At 38.2% G+C, this 18,268-nt stretch overlaps 1 protein-coding gene across 2 annotated transcripts in view; it reads right to left on the bottom strand.

The window, feature by feature from the left end:
- The window catches only part of L3MBTL4 (L3MBTL histone methyl-lysine binding protein 4), a 285,078-nt gene that overhangs the window by 51,667 nt on the left and 215,143 nt on the right, over positions 1 to 18,268 (bottom strand). The window contains exon 16 of one of the 2 annotated variants that reach the window (XR_005649230.1): positions 17,684 to 17,692. The exons of the other annotated variant lie outside the window; for it this stretch is intronic. The gene's annotated coding sequence lies outside the window, so the exon portion shown is untranslated. The remainder of the gene's footprint in view (positions 1 to 17,683; positions 17,693 to 18,268) is intronic. 2 annotated transcript variants of the gene reach the window in all.

Genomic DNA, 18,268 nt, shown 5'->3' on the forward strand with positions numbered 1-18,268 from the left:
CCCCAGTAAAGATAAATACAAATATAAAAACAAGTATTACTGTAATTTTGATTTGTAACTCTATTTCTTATGTTCTACATGATTTATAAGACTAATGCATAAAAAACAATTATTAACCCACATTTTTAGACACAGAATACGGGAAGATGTAATATATGATATCAATAATTAAAAGGTGGTGAGAATAAAGCTGTAAAGGAGCAGAGTTTATGCTACTGAAGTTAAGCTGTTATTAATTCAAATTAGACTGTTATAACTTTAGGATGTTAAGCGTAATCCCCATGGTAACTAAAAAGAGTATAGGGTATACACAAAAAGGAATAAAAAGTGAATTAAAATATTTCACAACAAAAAAGGCAACTAAACACAAAAGATGACAATATAAGAAATGAAGGTCAAAATCCTACAAAGTATATATGAAACAAATAGCAAGCAGCAGAAGTCCCTCACTATCAGTAATTTCTTTAAATGTAAATGGACTAAATTCTCTAATCAAAAAGATTGGCAGAATGAGTAATAACACATGATCCAACTAAATGTTGTCTACAAGAGAATCATTTTAGATACAAAGACACAAATAGGTTGAAAATAAAAGTATGGGAAAAATATTCCATGTAAAAAGTAAGCAAAAAAGAGTGGCGTAGCTATACTACTATCAGATAAAAGAGACTTGATATCAAAGTTTACAAGGGAAAAATAAGGACATTATATTTTAATAAAGTTTCAATACAGCAAGAAGATATAGCAAAAAATAAGCATCTACACACATAACAGACTCCCAAAATATATGAAACAAAAATTGACAGAATTAAAAGAATAAGTAGACAATTCTAAAATAATAGTTGGAGACTCCAATAATAAACTTGTAATAATAGATAGAAAACCAGATAAAAAGATAAGTAAGAAAAGAACTTGAACACAATAAACCATCTAGACTAACTGACATATACATAACACTCTACCCAACAACGGAATATATATTCTTCTCAAGTGCACATGGAACATTCTCCAAGATATACGATATTTTAGACCACAGATCAAGTCTCAACAGATTTAAAAAGATAGATATCATAACATAGTATCTTTGCTGATTACTACAGAATGGAATTAGAAATTGATATCAGGAAAACTGGAATATTAACAAATTTATGGAAATTACAAAACACTCTTAATCAAGGAGTCAAAGAGATAATCACAAGAAAAATTAGGTAATATTTACAAACAAATTTAAATGAAAATATAACATACTGATACTTATGGGATGCAGCAAAAAAAGCGGTAAAAGGAACATTTATAGCTGTAAACAATTACACTAAAAAAAAAGAAGAAACTGAAATCAACAATCTGACTTTACAACTTAAGGAACTAGAAAAAGAAGAACAAACTAAACTCATGCTATCAGAAGGGAAGAAATAATAAATATCAGAGTTGAAATAAATAAAATAGAGAAGAGAAAAACAATAGAGTTAAATCAATGACACCAAAAGCTGGTTTTTCAAAAAGATTAACAAACTGACAAACCCTTTAACTAGACTAAGAAAGAGAAGACTTGAATTGCTAAAATCAAAAATGAAAGTGGGGACATTACTACAACTCTGTTGGGATAAAAAGGATTACAAGAGAGTACTATCAAAAACTGTACATTCACAAATAGAACATAGAAAAATACAAAAATTCATAGAAACACAAACCTATTGAGTCCGAATCATGAAAAAGTAGAAAATATGAACAGATCTATAACTAGTAAGGAGATTAAATCAGTAATCACAACCCCTTGACAAAGAAAAATCTGGACCAGATGGCTTCACTGGTGAATTCTACCAAACACTGAATGAACTTACATCAATTCTTCTCAAACATTTCCATAATTTAAAGAGGTGACAACACTTCTGAACTCTAGGAAGGCATCTACATTGGAAAAGAGGAAGAAAAATTGTCTCTGTTCACAGATGACGTGAATTTATATATGGAAAATCCTAAAGAAATCCTAATGTGTCCCTTGATACGTGAATGGATAAACAAAATGCGGTATATACATACAGTGTACTATTACTTAGCCTTAGAAAGAAATGAAGTTCTGATACATGCCACAATATAGATGAATCTTAAAGAAATTATACAAACTGAAAAAGCCTGACACAGAAGTTTAAATAGTGTATGGTTCCATTTATATGAGCTACTTAGAGTAGTCAAATACATAGAGACAGAAAGTAGAACAGTGGTTGCCTGAGGCTTGGGGAAGGGGCAAGGGAGGTCACTGCTTAATGAGTACAGAGTTTCAGATTAGATGAAAAAGTTCTGGAGATGGATGGTGGTGATGACTGCACAACAATGTAAATAAATTTAATGCTACTGAACTGTATATTTAAAAATGGTTTAAATGGTTAATGTTGTGTTATGTATATTTTACCACGATGAATTTGTGTAAATAATAGAAGACAGTGGATCTACCTCTAAGACATATTCAAGGAAAGAAAGTATATAAAAAAAAATTAATTCATGTCTGACTAAATTGTCTTTCAAACATACAGGCTATAGACAGTTTTAAATATGCAAGAACTCAGGGAATATTTTCCCACTAGTCTTTAAAACTGTCACTACAAAAGAAAAAGTACAATAAAAGGACTGGTGCTAGGTTGTGAATATGTTTAATTATAGATCTACGAGAGGATAAGGGTGAAGGAATGGTTTAACAATACCTTCTGTGACAATGGAGAACACTGGAAAAGGAAGAGGGAGGGAATAAGGTAAGAGGTAGAATAAATTCTCTGATTGCTTGATATATAAGAACTGTGAGTCAAAAGACATCACTTAAAGACAACACACCAAGTAATAGAAGTACAGACATTTTTAACAGTACAAAGGTAAATAGCAGTTAAGATAATATTATTGATTAAAATCTGGCATGACAGGAGAAGGAGTAAACATTAATTTTTTCATTGCTTAAGGTAGGAAACAAGTAGATACTGCCCTTTGAAAAATAAAACTAAAAGCTTTATATACATTTAAAATGATAATGGTGACTATTTGAACAAAAACGAATTTTGTTCAATTTTGAAAGAATCACACATGAAAACATCAAAGCAATCAGATCATATGTCTAAGACTTTAAAAAGATAATAGAAAATAAGAAATGCAAGGGGGGTAAATAATCACTGAAACAGAAGTAATTTTTAAAACTATTTCTGTTCAATTCTATGTAAACACATTTCAAAAGCAGATTAAATGGGTAATTTTCTGAGAGAATATAATTTCCCAAAACTTCTCCCAGAGGAAATAGAAGATTTAAAGATGTGTTTTCTTCATAGAAGAAATAGACAATAGTATTGAAAATCTGCCCACAGTACTCCAGGTCACTGCCCTGTGTACTTAAAAAGGTCCAGGTCTTTTCACAAGGGAATTCCTACCAAACCATTAGATAGATAGCAAAAAATTCCAATGTTCTTTAAAACTACTCCAGAGTACAGGAAAAAGGGAAAACTCCAAAATAGAGGAGGTATAATACTGATGCCCAAATTGGACAAGGACTGCATGCACATACACATCAAAGAAAACTACAGATCATTCTTGTCTATCAGTATTAAAGACAAAATCCTAAATAAATTATTAGCATGCAAAATTATGTATCACGATGACATGAGGTTTATCCCAAGAATGCAATAAGAATTTAGAAACAGAACACTTATTTATATCAAAAAGTCTAAGGAGAGAAAGTATATGATCATCTCTATAGATTTTAAAAATGGCATTTATTGAAATTCAACAACCATTATTGGTCAAAACTCTCAATAAACTGATATAGTTGCTTAACATGATAAAATATCTTTATTTGAATCTAAAAGTTAGCTTCATGCTTATTGAGGGAGCACTAGAGCAATTTCAAGCAAACTTGTGAACAAGGAGATGTTATCACCAGTATTATTTACTATGGGCATCTGGGGCCCACACCAACACATTTAAACAAAAGAAAGATATGAGAGATGCAACAGTCTGCAAGGAGAAGTTAAAACCATCTTTACTGCAGATGGTATAACTGTAAGCCTGGAAAACCATCAAGCAACAAACTCCAACAAAAAAAATCAGAAAATTTAGTAAATCAGCAGGGTATAAAATTAAAACACTGATATCAAAAGCCCTCATATACACAGATAACCACTAGTTAGAATACATAATGGAAGAGCCCATTTATAATAACCAAGTCCCAAGGAAGACATTTAATAAGAAATGTATAAGACTTACATGAAGAAAATCTTAAAACACTACTGAGGGACACAAAAGGTTACTGTAATCTAAAAAATTCAGCATGTTCCTATAGAAGACTCAACACCCTAAAGGTCTCACTTCTAAGTTATTCTCATACATTTACCAAGAATCTCAATAAATACCAACAGGCTAATTCTGAGGTTCATGTGAAAACAAAACCAAACAAACAAGAATAGTGATAAAGTGTGACTTACTTATCAGATATTAAAACATATCATGAAACTTCAGTAATTAAAATGATGTGGCACACGTACACTAACAGATAGATTAATGGAACAGAATAAGTTCATAAATAGACCGCATACTTATGAAAAGTTATTGCACACTAAGGTGGCATCTCAGAATAATGAGGAAATGGTACAAACAGTGCTGAATCAACTGGGTAGCCTTTTGAATCACAACCAAATAAAATAAAATGAAGTTGGATTCATAGCTGACATGGAGATAAATTTCAAATGAATACAAGATTTAATATAAAACATAAAAATCTATGAAAGTACTAGAGGAAAACATAGCAGGATCCTATCATTGCTTGGGAAAGACCTTTCTAGCTATGTTTAAAAAATCCACAAGAAAACAATTGATAAAGAAGGGCAAGACAAACCTAAACCAACCAACCAAATAAACAACAGCCATAAGCAAAGTCAAAAGCCAAAAAAATAAAATGAAAAAGAAATTGTAATTCATATCATGGGGAAAAGGCTAATTCCTTAATATATAAAGAACTCTTTAAAATTGGTAAGAAAAAGACTGACATGTCAACAGAAAAACTGGCAAACTTCACAGAAAGGAATACACAAATGACCCTTAACTCATAATAAAAAATGGAAATTAAATGATCATGTTGGCAAAAAATCTAAACGTTTGGTAATGCTTTATTGGTATTGAGACACAGGCATTCCCAAAAATTCTTGGAAAGAGTGTACATCAGTATATTTGTATGTTAGGCAATTTGTTGTTCAAGTGACAAATATATATTCCCTTTCATTCATCAATTCAACTTTTGTGAATTTATTCTAAACGCCTACTAGTGCATGGGCAAAATGACATGGGTGCAGGGTTATTCATGACAGCACTATTTGTAATGAGAAAAGACTGGAAATGGTCTAAATGTCCACAGTAGAGCACTAGATATGTAATGGTGCATCGCTCAGTGCAACGATACTACATACTACAGCTATAACACTGCTCTCTAGGTAACGAGAAGAGGCTTCCTATGTACAAAAGGGGAAAATATATTGTTAAGTGAAAAAAATTCAAGTAGAACAGTACATATGGCATACTACTTATTGTGTTAAAAAAAGGAGGAGGGGATAAAAAATATATTTATATTTGCTTGTGCATGCATAAGAAAACTCTAGAGGGTACACATGAGACTAAGAACTGTGGCATCTGGTGGGGGAGTACTGTGTAGATGGAGTGAGTAGGAGACTTTTCACTGTGTACCTTTTTATACATTAAAATTTTTTTTGTACCATGTGAATATACTACCTAGTCAAAAATTTAAAAGGCAATAAAAAACCTGATAGTTATGGTTTGTCTTGTTTTACTATAAGATCTGTAAAATATGGTTCCTTCCTCATTTTATTTTTTAATTTAGAAAATTAGCAAGGGCACACTATCCTTTTATGTCAGTGGGTGAGTTGTCAGGGGATCTACTTCGGCAGCATGGGAATAGAAAGACATTCCCATCTGGTGTCTTCAGGGTATTGCTCCTCTCTGTTAAATTCTGTATAAATTCCCAAACCAGGTACTGTTTGTTACAGTTTGGTCTTTCCTTTTTACCAGTGCGTTTATAGAACCTGGTTTACTAACTAACTCTTAGGACGGGGGCGCCAGTTAGTGTTCTCTGACTGACATAAACGATTCACACAAACAAGAGCCTCTATTTCTACAGAACTCCTTTAGGAACCTCTTTCAGGGTTTTACAGCTCTCAGGGGGCCAGGAATTACTTCTTGTAAAGCCATAAACGTTAGTGATTGCCTGTCAGCATGAGTCCTAGGACAGGGATGGTACAGGTGTGGCAATCAGGGGAACCTGGGAGAGCCTGGGAGAGATTCTCTGGCCATAGAAAGGCAGTTGGGCAGGCAGAGCCTAGAGGTCCAGGGCAACTTTTACAAGTAAGGGCAGCAAAATGAGCTCAGGAGTTGGGGCCCAGGCTGTCAGCAGCACAGGACATGCCTCGGAGGGCAATAACTAGCCCAGGATGAGGCCAGCCTTGAATACTCAAACAGAAGAAGATGGGCTGAGTGAAGAACTTGGGGTCAAGGCCAAGGAAAGCTCCCCAGAAGGCTCTGAATTTCCCCATATCCTCCAGACCTATCTTAACTGGCCATATTACATACAATGCTTGTGTTCCAAACTACACAGACAAGTCAAGGTTCTCGAAACCAATTTAAGTACAAGCACGCAAAGATTCTTTGCACATCCTCCGTCTTTGATGTTTAAGTTAATTTACTTCTATTCTTAATTGAAAATAAGAACAAAGTTACCCACCACTTCTTAACATGACTCAGCCAAGAACCTACGAATCATATCTGTTAGTTTCTTAGTAATTTCTTATCCAGAATTTTTAAAAAGTACTCTGACCTTCCATTACTGTCCTTATTTTTGGCTCTTCAGAACCTGTATATGCCTTCTCTATCCTCATCATGTTTTCCATGTCTCTTTTAAATTCTAGTTACGACTAGCTATTCAACATGATTCTTTTTTGGAGATAGTAAATTGAAAGTATTACATTTCTGATTAAGAAGCCTCTACTCTCTTTCTTCGTAAGACAGACATTAAAATTTAAAAGCCAGAACATGGAATAAGATGTGCTAATGAAAATGTCACCAAGTGAGAGTTTAGATTTTAAAATTTTGCTAATCTAATAAGAAATACAGGGGGATATGAGGCACTGAGCAGCTCTGATATGATCTGCTTTATGCCTCTGAAACATCCTCCAAATTTCACATAAAAAAATCATTTGTGATTCATTTTGATTAGTGGTGATTCAAATCATTAAAAAGAAAAAAAATCAAATCTGAACAAGTCTAATAGGAAAGCAACCTCTCTGAAGCCAGTGAAAACAGTTTCTCTAAGTCAAAGTCACTTGTATTTGGAGCCTTAATACTGAGTCGTTTCTCTTGTAAGACAGATCTGGTTTCAATCTGTGTTTCTTCAGTTTTTATCAGTGTTGGCCTAGATTTTCAAAGCTGAGCTAAAATGGAAAGATTCTTTTCCCCCCTTTAACCTATCTGTCTCCTTTTATTTACATAATATATTTTTCCCCAGAATAATTCTAAGTTTTTTTAAAAGGCAAAATGGAAGTAAAATAAATGGAAAATTTTTCATCACAAAGGGAAACTTAGACTCTTATGTTTGGATTTATACCCAACAGGACCTCAATGACCAGTATGAAATCAATAAAAATTATTAAGAGGTGAGGCTCTAAAGCAACAAGACCATTTCTCTAAGGCACAAGCACTTCAGAATTTCATTTGTCAAGTGACTAGTGACTCCTCCCAAAAGACAGAATGAAGGAATAATTTTGAAAACCTGCTAAAGTTGGCCTCCTTATTCCAAAGTGAGAAAATCTGGCTGGATGATTACTTTGTTAAGTACCAGCATGGGAAGGGTTTACAATTGTGCAGGCTCTGTTGTTGTTACTGCTGCCAAAAGAATTATTTATCAAGTTATGGTGTCTCACTGAGGGAGCTGAAAAGCACATTATCAGTTAAAAAATGATTTCTAAAGAAGACTTAATTACTACTATATGTGTTTTTAATGTTGGCTGAAAATATGCAAGAAGATAAGCTAAAGTGGCATGTGACAAATCTTCATTTAGTCTGTCAGCCATAATGCATATTTAGAAAGATATACAAAATAAAAAAGATCAAGAGGTAGAAGTAGACTTTCTTGTCACTTCAAAATTATTGCAGTATTTGGTGGTAAGGTCAAAGTTTCTTCAGACTGATAACTGACATAGTCCTATAGACTTCAAATGAAAATTAGGAGGGGACAGGTAACAAGTCAGTGTGTAAAGATGTTGATCTAGTTGTATTCTGACTAATTCATCTCTGAATTGTTCTTTAACCCATTACCATATTTCCTGGTCACCAATGCTTTTTAACTTTCTGCTCAATCTATTCAAAATGAACCACTATCTCACCCCCTTCTCAGGCCAGTATCTATTTACCCTTGTGAAGGCAGCAATATACCAATACCCTTCAGGTGCCTCTGCCACACCTCTGCCATTTTCAATGAGCAAATGCTCATCCACTTCTGATAGATTAGCTCAGCGTAAACACAGTGACTTTTAGGAATGCAGGTGACCTCTTAGAGAGGACAGAGGCCAAACTATTTCCCCATATTCACAATGCCTTATGACAACACAAGCACATAGTAGAAAATAACAGAATTATTGGCTGAAGGAAAATTGTCAAAAGGATATTTTTAAGTCAAGGAAAGACCATTGCTCACTGTTTAAACAATGGCCTGGACTATTCTTCCAATTCCCATTAGTAATAAATCTTGCTTCTGGATAGAAACTTTTTCTTTTGTCCTTTGGCCTAAAGCGCATTAAAATCAAGTTTTCCTTAAAAACAGAAATTCTGGTCACTACCCAAACGTGCAGCCTGGTCATTTCAGGTGCTAGTTCAGGTACCTGCACTGCAGTGTGGCATAATTAATATCTATAAACTAGATGCAGATTAGAGGGAAGGCAGAAACACAATGTTAAAGCTCATAAAAGAATAAAGATGAAGAGTTGAGGAACAACATTCCTGAAGAGCTGTCTAGAAGGTACTTAGCAAGTGCACTGGGAAATTTAAAGTTATATTTATTTGCCTGTCAATGAAATAAAGATCAGGGAGGAGAACAGAAAACCTTATGAAACAAGGCAAGTTGTCACAAAGGTAATAAAAAAGAATTGCAGGTGTTGAGAACCTGGCATAGAAAATAAGTTTTGAAAACATACACAAGCATCTGATTTTCATGTCAGTTTAGCCAGAAATCAACAGGAATAACCATATTTCTCTTTTGATTGGTGGCAATGACATGAAAATATTTTGCAAACAGGCAAACACTAAAAGCCCTGGAATTTTTCACCTTAAAATCTCTGTAAAAATTTTTCACCTTAAAATCTCTGTAAAAAGCCAATCTCTGTAAAAACACATACAGTTTCTCATGGATCCGTGTACTTGGTTAGACACACTTTTATTTTCCATGCAGGCTTGTCTGTATTGTCCCATTTCTAATCCCCTCTCCCAGCACTAGACTTCTCTCCTCTTCTCCTATCTTCCTGGTCATGGGCAGCCAGAGACCTTCACTGCTGTGCAGTTCCAAGTGGGTCACTTGTACATATGTACACATGTTCACTCTTCCAAGGGAAACCAAATCGACAAACCTTTCACAGCCATGACCTGTGAGGCCCCTGCAGGTTCAATTCCATGCTAGGAGCAATGTCTTAGTCTGGACTTTCAGGGAGTCCCTAGAGGCAGGCGCTGGCAGGCAAACACCTGCCCATTGACAACGGGTGGCCACTTTTTAAAGGTTGAACAAAACAGTGAAGAGAAAATTCCTTTGCTCCTTTTCTGTGCCGGCTTTCTCTCCTTCCAGCTTCTTGCCTTGTCTCATTCTCCTCCTAACTTTTCAGCTATAATTGACTGGAAGAGCAGTCTTGTGCTTAGATTGGAATGTGTAAAAACCTTTACGTTAAATACTTTACCTCCTTCACTATTCCATGATGATGATAAGGATCTGCACTCTTCTGATCCTTAACCTTCCAAGAAGCTACTGGACTCCTGCTTGGTGTCTGGCACCTTCTTTTCACTCTGCTCAGGCCTTCCCCAGCCCCAGCCCCAACCTTGCCCAGTAAACACCTGTTGTTCCTTGGCGTGTCCTAAAACCTCCCTGTCTGGTCAAATGTCCCTGTCATCTACTCTTGAAGTATCACATATGCCTGCCTTTCATACCTCTTCCTGCAACTGTAACTTCACATTATTTTCCATGGTTTTGACTAGTCTGCCTTTCCCACTCTAAGTACATGAGGCAGATACAGCTTTAATTTTTGTCCATCACTTGATTCCTAGTATCTGGCACATATTAGACACCCAAAAATATTTGCTGAATGACTTAATGAATAAAAGTGATCAATCTGATCTTTGTTTTTTTTTTTTTCCATGATATGCTTTTTCAACCATTTTCTCTTTTTCTAAGACTCTTCTAGAAGAAAAGAAAGTTACTCTGTTTTCTACAACCAGCCCGAGGGTAGGCAGCTTAGGGAACTGGGCTGGTATGAGTAGACTTTTAGTCACAGGCTGCAAATCCAGTGTGACCTTAAACCACAGACTTCATTGTTCTGGGCCTCAATTTTCTCTTTGGTAAATGAAACTTAAGATTTTCTGCTCCTTTTGCCTCATATGGAACTATTGACTCATATAGGGCTGTTAGTGTGACAAAACTGACTTTTAAAAGTGCCATATAAAGATATGGTTATACAAATATAATGCATTTTTTAAATAAAAACTTTGTGGCACTTGAGCATCTTTTACAATTTCACTTACCATTAATGGATTCCCTCAAATGTGTTCCTTCTTCTTTAAAGAAGATATATTTTCACAGAAGCTACTTTTTTTCAGTAAACAAATCATCCAACCATCCATCTATCCATCCTCCAAGCAAATTGCTAGTGAGCACAAAATGACCCCAGCAACTACTATACAGTACAATGAGATCCACGAGAGAAATAGGGGCTGCCGTGGTAGCAGAAAAGGATTCCCCAGCCAGACCGCAGGGTCAGAGAAGGACAGCAGGCAAGTAAAATTGAAACCAAGATCTAAATCTAGATTAGTAGGAGTTAGTAGGTGAAGTGTGTGTGTGCATATGACAGCAGAGAGGGTGGTGGGTGTGGGGTGGACACTAGCAAAGGTAGAGGCCTAGAAGTGAGAGGAGCAGAAAGGCGCCTAGCAACAGAGGGGCTGTGGTGGCCACAGTGTAGAGCAAGGAAAAGAGAAGAGAGATGGCCAGAGAGAAGACCGAGTGGCTAGAAGGGAATGAACGATGAAAGATTTTGTTATGACAACTTGACTTTATCCGAAAAGCAATGGGGAAACCTTGAAGAGCTGTAAGCAGAAACATTACATGGTTACATTTGACTTTCAAAAATATTACTTTGGTTTGCAGTGTGAAGAATGGATTAGAGGAGGCAATAGTGGAAACAGATAGATAATATGTGGCCCTTGCAGTAATCGGACTTAGATTCAGAACGACACAGTAGAAATGGAGAGAAGTAGACGAATATAAGAATCGACAGGTAGAATCAAGAGGGCTCAAAAATAATAGGATGATATTGATAAAAGAGAAAACCATTGTTATTGTTTTGGCTTCTAGCTTCAAATGGTGGAAGGGAATGCCATCCACTGACACAGAGACCAGAAGAGGAGCATTGTAGGGAGCAGTGACGATGTGGAGGTGCTTGGAGACATACAGATGGGAGTATCCAGCAGGCAGCTAAATTTCTGGGTCTGGAGCTCAGGAGAGAGATATGGATTGGAGATACAGGCAGAGTTCAAAGTGTTCAACACATAGATCGCTATCTGAAGCCATGGAGTAGATATTCCCCAGAGGGAATGTATAAAGAAAAAAGAGGTGAGGTTCTTTGAAAGGAGGGTGCCTTGAGTAACTTCACGGGACAGAGGAAAATGAATCTGTAAGGAAGTCCAACAAGGGGCTGGTGATGTGGGAGGAGAGCCAGGAAAACATGGTGCTGGTGAAGCTTTCAGGGAGGAGGAGTGGTTAATCGCATTGAATACTGCCGAGGGCTAAGACCTAAAGCAAGATGCTTTTCTCAACACTGTGCCAGAAATGTGGAACGTGGGTTTCTGTATCCCAGGAGAGGTGGGGGCAGGGCCACCCTCAACACTTTCCTTTATGCTTTGTTCTCTGGGAGTCTTCCTTGACTGCACTAGCCAGAAGCGATCATCTCCAAATATTTATTGAGATGCTACTGTTTACAATGGACTTTGGGAATTAGAAAACATAAAATATGGTCCTTGAGAAGAGAGAGTATTTACATAGAAATAAGTCACAACTATACTGAGTATAGTCCATACTGGGCATCTTATGAATGTCACGGAAGATAAGTGCTCCTCTGCGGCTGTCAGGGCAGGCCCTGCTAAGCAGAGAGTTTGACAATGAGTCTTGAAGTGCACTGCATAGAAGAACAGAGTCAAGTGAATACTCTGAGTAGGGTTATCACTGGATGTGAAGGTGTGGAAGTGGGATTAAGTATATTTTATCTGGAGAGCAAGGAATTTATCACATGGTTAGGGAATAAGACTCTTACAGGGGAGCAATAGGGGACATGGCTGGAGCATTTGAAAGGGCCAGGTGGAGGTGGTTCTTGAAAAACGGCTGACACTTTAGACTTCATTCTACAGATAACAGGAAGCCAACTAGTTAGTCCTTGGACACCATTCAGCTCTTCTCTGTGTACTCTTACCTGTGTGATTGTGGCCCCAATCTTTTGAAAGCAATTTGCAGGTAGGAGCCTTGTTTTTTTTTTTTTTTTAATCTTTGACTGTTCCACAGGGACTAGTTCAGTGCCTCTAACTCAAGTTATTTTTTTATATGGATAATTGCAAAGATGATTTTTTTGGGCCTGTGAATGCCAGGAATGGAGGCATATAGCTCAGCTAGAACCAGTGAGCTAATGACCGCTGTCTTCTGGGCAAAATGCCATAGCACTTGGTTTTATGAGGGGCAGTGGGATGTGGCTGAGGGCTCTCTCTGTCTCAGGAGCAGATACCCTTGTTTATGTCACCACTTTTGAATTGAGTTTTTGTGTTCTATCAGGACTCAACAAATATTCATTGAATGTTTACTCAGAACAGGAACAGTATGAAGTTACAGGAAAAATGGTGGTGATGAATGAGAGATTCTGCCTGCAAGTTGCTTTTAGGCTGTAAGAGAAGTTGCCAGCAAGTAAACAGGTAATTTTACTATGATGTGCTAAGTCTATAATACCTGTGCTATGTGCAACAGGAGATGGGAGGCCCCCAACTGTTTTGGCAGAGCACAGAAGTTTTCCTGGTGAAGATGACAGCTAAGCTGAGACCTGAAAGGAAGGGGCCGGGCTCCCTCAGGCGAAGCCAAGCCCCAGTGGAAAGCTGCAGTGTTGCTGGGCCAGAGCCTAAAGGGTGAGGTGCTAAAGAGGCAGGCTGAGCTGGGATTTTGGAGGCCTCCTATTTTCTCCCTAGGCAGAGTTGAGGCACAGTGTAGAGCTAGTGGCTAATGACCCATCTAAGGGTGTATCTGGAAGGTGAAGCCCACAGACTCCTTGAGATACATGGGTACCAGGTAAACACACACCCTGAGCAGAATCTTGGTCCAACATATTCTAGAAACTGGGCAAAAAGAAGAAAACAACTAAAGCACTTGAAGTCCTCGACGGTTTGCCCCTCAGAAAAATATTTTAAAAGTAGATGTTGAAAGAAACATGTAAAATGAATTTAAACACAGCTTAAATTAAAACTGACAATTTGGGGCCTGCTGGTGATCAGAACACTTCTGGAGAAGTGACAGCGTGAGAGACGCCGGCACCGCAGCTGCCCGTCAGAGGGGAAAACAATCTGCTCTGGATCCTGACACCGAGTCACAGAGCAGCAGCTGTGGAGTTTTATTTACTTTTTCTAGATTTTACACCATAATTTAAAACAATAAATACATGTTATGTCACAAAACCCTACTGGCTATTCAATATACATTTTCTGAATTGTGCTAGGCATGGAATTAAGGGCAGGGACACAAAAGTGAAGACAATCTGGTTCCCTCCCCCCCGGCACACACACACATACAGGCCCCTGGACCACAGCCCCTATTACTGTGCAGAGGGCGTAAACGTAGGATGAGCAAAGCACTACGGGGTCAGAGGAGCAGTTAACGCTGCTGGAACCAGGGGAGGCTGTGAGAAGCAAGCTGGGAAGCGGTGGTTTTCAAAGCGCCACCACGTTCGTCTCAGAGTCGACTGGAGGGCTTATGAAAAATGCCCGTGTTGGACCCCATCCCAGTGCACTGAATCCTAATCTCTGGGAGGGGGAGTGTTGGGAATGAGACTTTTTCAGATGTTCCAGAGTTTTTTTGTATGCACAGTAAAGTTTAAGAGACACTATTTTAAGAAATGAGTAGGAAATTAGTAGATGAGAAGAGGGAACCGGGGTAGCTGTGACACCAGGAAGACAGGAGACACGGAGGGACTGACATGGGTGAAGTCCTGGGTGCACAGCGGGGGAGGGAGCTGGATCGCGGGACTGGAGGCTGGTTGTACAGACTCCTGACCGCCATGCACAACCTTAGCTGCATTTCCAACTCTCAGTGGAAGTGAAATTTATACAGATGTCTGGCCCTCTTTCCAGAATTTTCAAATTATAATTTTTTAAATGCATGAAGCTTGAGCATGTGCATTTATAAAAAGGTTACACAGGTGATTCTGAAGCACAACAGGGGTGAGTACTGCTGCAGAGACTATGAAGAGCCATGGGAGGTTCTGAAGTAAATATCGGACCCAGGTGCTTCTGCTGTCCACAGACAGCCAAATCCATGTCTTGACGTAGAACACTGGCAGATTTTAGAATGGCAATTACCACTGACTACTAAAGAGTTCAGTGGCATCTATTACGTCTAAAAGTGAGAGATATTTCATATGTTGTGAGCATGTAATTGTGATTCTTAAAAAGTGCTAAAACAGGAAAAAGCCTTACCATTTCCTCCCCACCCTGAATTCTGAGAGCAAACTGGAATTTATTCTTTCTGTAAACCACTTGTAAGCATCTAAGCAGAAACATTAATAATTAGAAAACTGGATAATTCTTTAAAGAACTTCAAACCAATGTAATGCCTCTGCTCCAAGAGTTAAGGTTTAGAAAAGACCTGACAGCAGAGGTTCTGATTAGCAATGCTAGAGAGACAAACTCAAGGATTGCAGCAAAGTTGCCTAAAGCTACAAGAGTTAATTAACAATTTAACCTTATCTCAGGTGCCCCAAACTAACTGAAGTCAACTTGTGTCCATTCTCAGTGATGCAGAAGTGGGTGACAGATTTCACAATTTCATGTATTAACCCTTAAAATTACTCAGTTATTTTAGATCAACAACAACATAAAGAATACACTTATAGAACACGGCTCTTTTCCTAAAGAAAGAGAATGTAATACATGGATACTACCCATAGCTTTTGATCGGAATTATATTTCACAGCGCATATCTGCAAATGCAGTTCTGCTGTTGCACAGACAGCCACAGATTCCGTATTTTTATGGCATCTGTAAGTATAACAGGCTGGTGAGATTGAGGTCCGGGGAAGAGGAGCTTATTATGTAGTATTATGCAAAATTGGAATCGTGGATGAGTAAAGATGACCCAGTGCTAGTAAATTACTCTATGCATGAAGGGGAGAGTGCAAATAATTCCCCAGGTTGTACTAAAAGAATTTGCTAGTAAAAGGCTGCTCCTTTGTTTCTAATAGTGTATTATAGTTTAATGGAGGCAAATGATGTATATTAGGCGATAGTTCAGAAACTTCACTCATGGCTGAAGTTGTAACTTCAATAACATTCAAGAAATAGATTCTTTTTTCCTCATTTATCTTCAGGTACATTCATTCAAGTAGCATTGAATAAACACGTTTAAATTAATTCAAATTATAAAACAGCTACTAATTACCGAGTACCTACTAGGTGCCATGCTTTGTATATGTCATTTAAATCTCACCATTTAATCCTCCCTACAGTTTTGTGAAATTACGTATTATTATTTTCACTCTTCTAGAGGAGGAAATTGAGGTTCACAGAAGATAGGTAATTTACCCAAGATGAAAAGGCTAATTAGTTGCAGAGCTAAGTCCAAAGCTGCAGTACCTTATGCTGGCTCTTTTTACTTTTTAAAGACCAATTCAAGTCTTCCAGACAAAGTTAGCCTTTCCCTTATCTGTGCTAATTTGGATGGTGAGTGTTTCCATTACTGTGCCTATTATGCGGTTTTTATAAGCTTTTATTTATAAGACGACAAATTCCTTGAAAGAAGGTTGCATATCTTCTTGTCCATCTCTGCAGTCCTAGGGAGCAGTTTCTACTCACTCAAAGTTTCTTGAATGCCTACTGTGTGCTAAACAGTGAGTGAGGACTGCAGATTTGGAATGAATAAGACAGATGTGGTCCCTGACTCCATGGAGAGACCATTCTAGGGGAGAAACGGACAGTTAAACAAACAATTAAAAGAAGAGTGTAATAATGCTATACGATAAGAGAGGTGCAGGGATTGCATTGTTTATGAGATTAAAATGCAGAGCTCCCTATCCTATTGGAGGAAGGAGGGAGAGAAGGGAACTAGCGGTGGTAGTGACTAGAGAGGGAGATGTCTAGGTTGAGATGAGAAGGTTGATTCTGATTTAACCAGGTATTGGGTGGAGGTGAGAAGAAGATGCTTCTGGGGAGAGAATATATGCAAAGAGGTGAGAGGAAAAATGAGAGGGAGGTTGGTGCAGAAAGATGGGGCTGGCAATGTGAGCAAGGACTAGACCATGACGGTACTCAAAAGCTTACTATACTGAGGTTATTGGAGAGGCTGCAAAAGGGATTTGAGCACTGAGTGATATGATTACATTCGAAAGTCACTTTAACTACAAAGGGGAGAATGAAATATAGAGGAAGAAGCAGAGAGACAGGAAGACCAGATAAGAAGACATAGTCTTGAAGTCAAGGTGAGAGACTGGTGGCCGGACTAGGGGAGTGGCAGCAGAGATGGAGAGAAAACTTCAGATGCAGCATCAATAAGTTTGGTTTCTAATTGGATATAGGTGTTGGTAAAAGAGAGGAACCAAGAATAATTCTAGGTTTCCAGCCTAAGTAGCTGGATAGACAGTAGAGCTATTTCCTGATTTAGGCTTAGAAGAGAAGATAGTGAGTTTAGGTGCAGACTAGGTTCATGTCTGGAGTGGATGGGCCATTAAGCAGGTGGAAGGCAAGAGTGAGATATGAGCTGGAGCTAGAACTTTGAAAGTCATCAGTTATGAGACTGATCAAGATTACATAGAAATTGGCGGAGAAGAGAGCTCTATGGGATACTATTTAAAGTCAGAGAAAAATAAGGCAGCAAAGGACCTGAGAAAGAAGGTGAGGCCAGAGAGAAAAAACATCTGGAGAGGGCCACGTCTAGGAAGGCAGAGCAAAAAAATTCAAGGAGGTGGGAATGGTCTCACAAGGCCAAACACATTTCCACAGTCAAGTAAGAAGCCCTGAAAATGTTTAGTGGACTTTGCAATGAGATCAGTGTCCACGTGGAAGAGACGGTGCCAGGGCCATGACAACAGTGGAAGCCAGCGTGCTGTGGGCTGAGGACTTAGTGGGAGGAGCTTGTTAGTGGCAAAGACACATCTTGAACCCAAGCCTCCTACCGAAACCCAGAGTATAATGACACTTCAGTGTTTTTCTTTTTCAATGTATTTCCATGTAGCTGTGGGAGAAGCTGCCAACAAGTATGTCTGCAGGGAAGAACGATGCTTGGTGAAGACATTTAGAAAGGGACAATAGAAAAATGGGCTGAAGGAAACACAGAACTAGGATCACGAGTCACTTATTTTCAAAGACACAATCTGCTGGAAAGCACAATACCTTATGCACCGTTCCCTTTTGCTACCTGTAACAGGAACCGCCTCAGTGGGAGTCCTGCCTTTCATGATACTCCCTGCACTGAAGTGACTAAATAGCAGTATGCAGACTATTTCTGAGGTGGGAACAAAGGAGATAGTGTTGATCTTTCAACAGATCATTTCAAATCTCATGCAATAGAGACGAACGGAGGTTAAATCGAGACGCAAAGGCGCTCTGTTGCGCTCCTGTTCCTGGTTCTCCTGTGAGAGCTGTTTGTCCACCTCCTTTGCTGACTCCAGCTTGCTGCTCCTCCTCTCCCTGCTCTTCTCCGCCCTTTCTCTTTTGGCTTTGCCCTCTCTCTCTGGCTATTCCCTTT

Source organism: Pteropus medius, unplaced genomic scaffold, assembly GCF_902729225.1.
Source record: "Pteropus medius unplaced genomic scaffold, Ma_sr-lr_union100, whole genome shotgun sequence".
In the NCBI taxonomy this organism is placed as follows: domain Eukaryota; kingdom Metazoa; phylum Chordata; class Mammalia; order Chiroptera; family Pteropodidae; genus Pteropus; species Pteropus medius.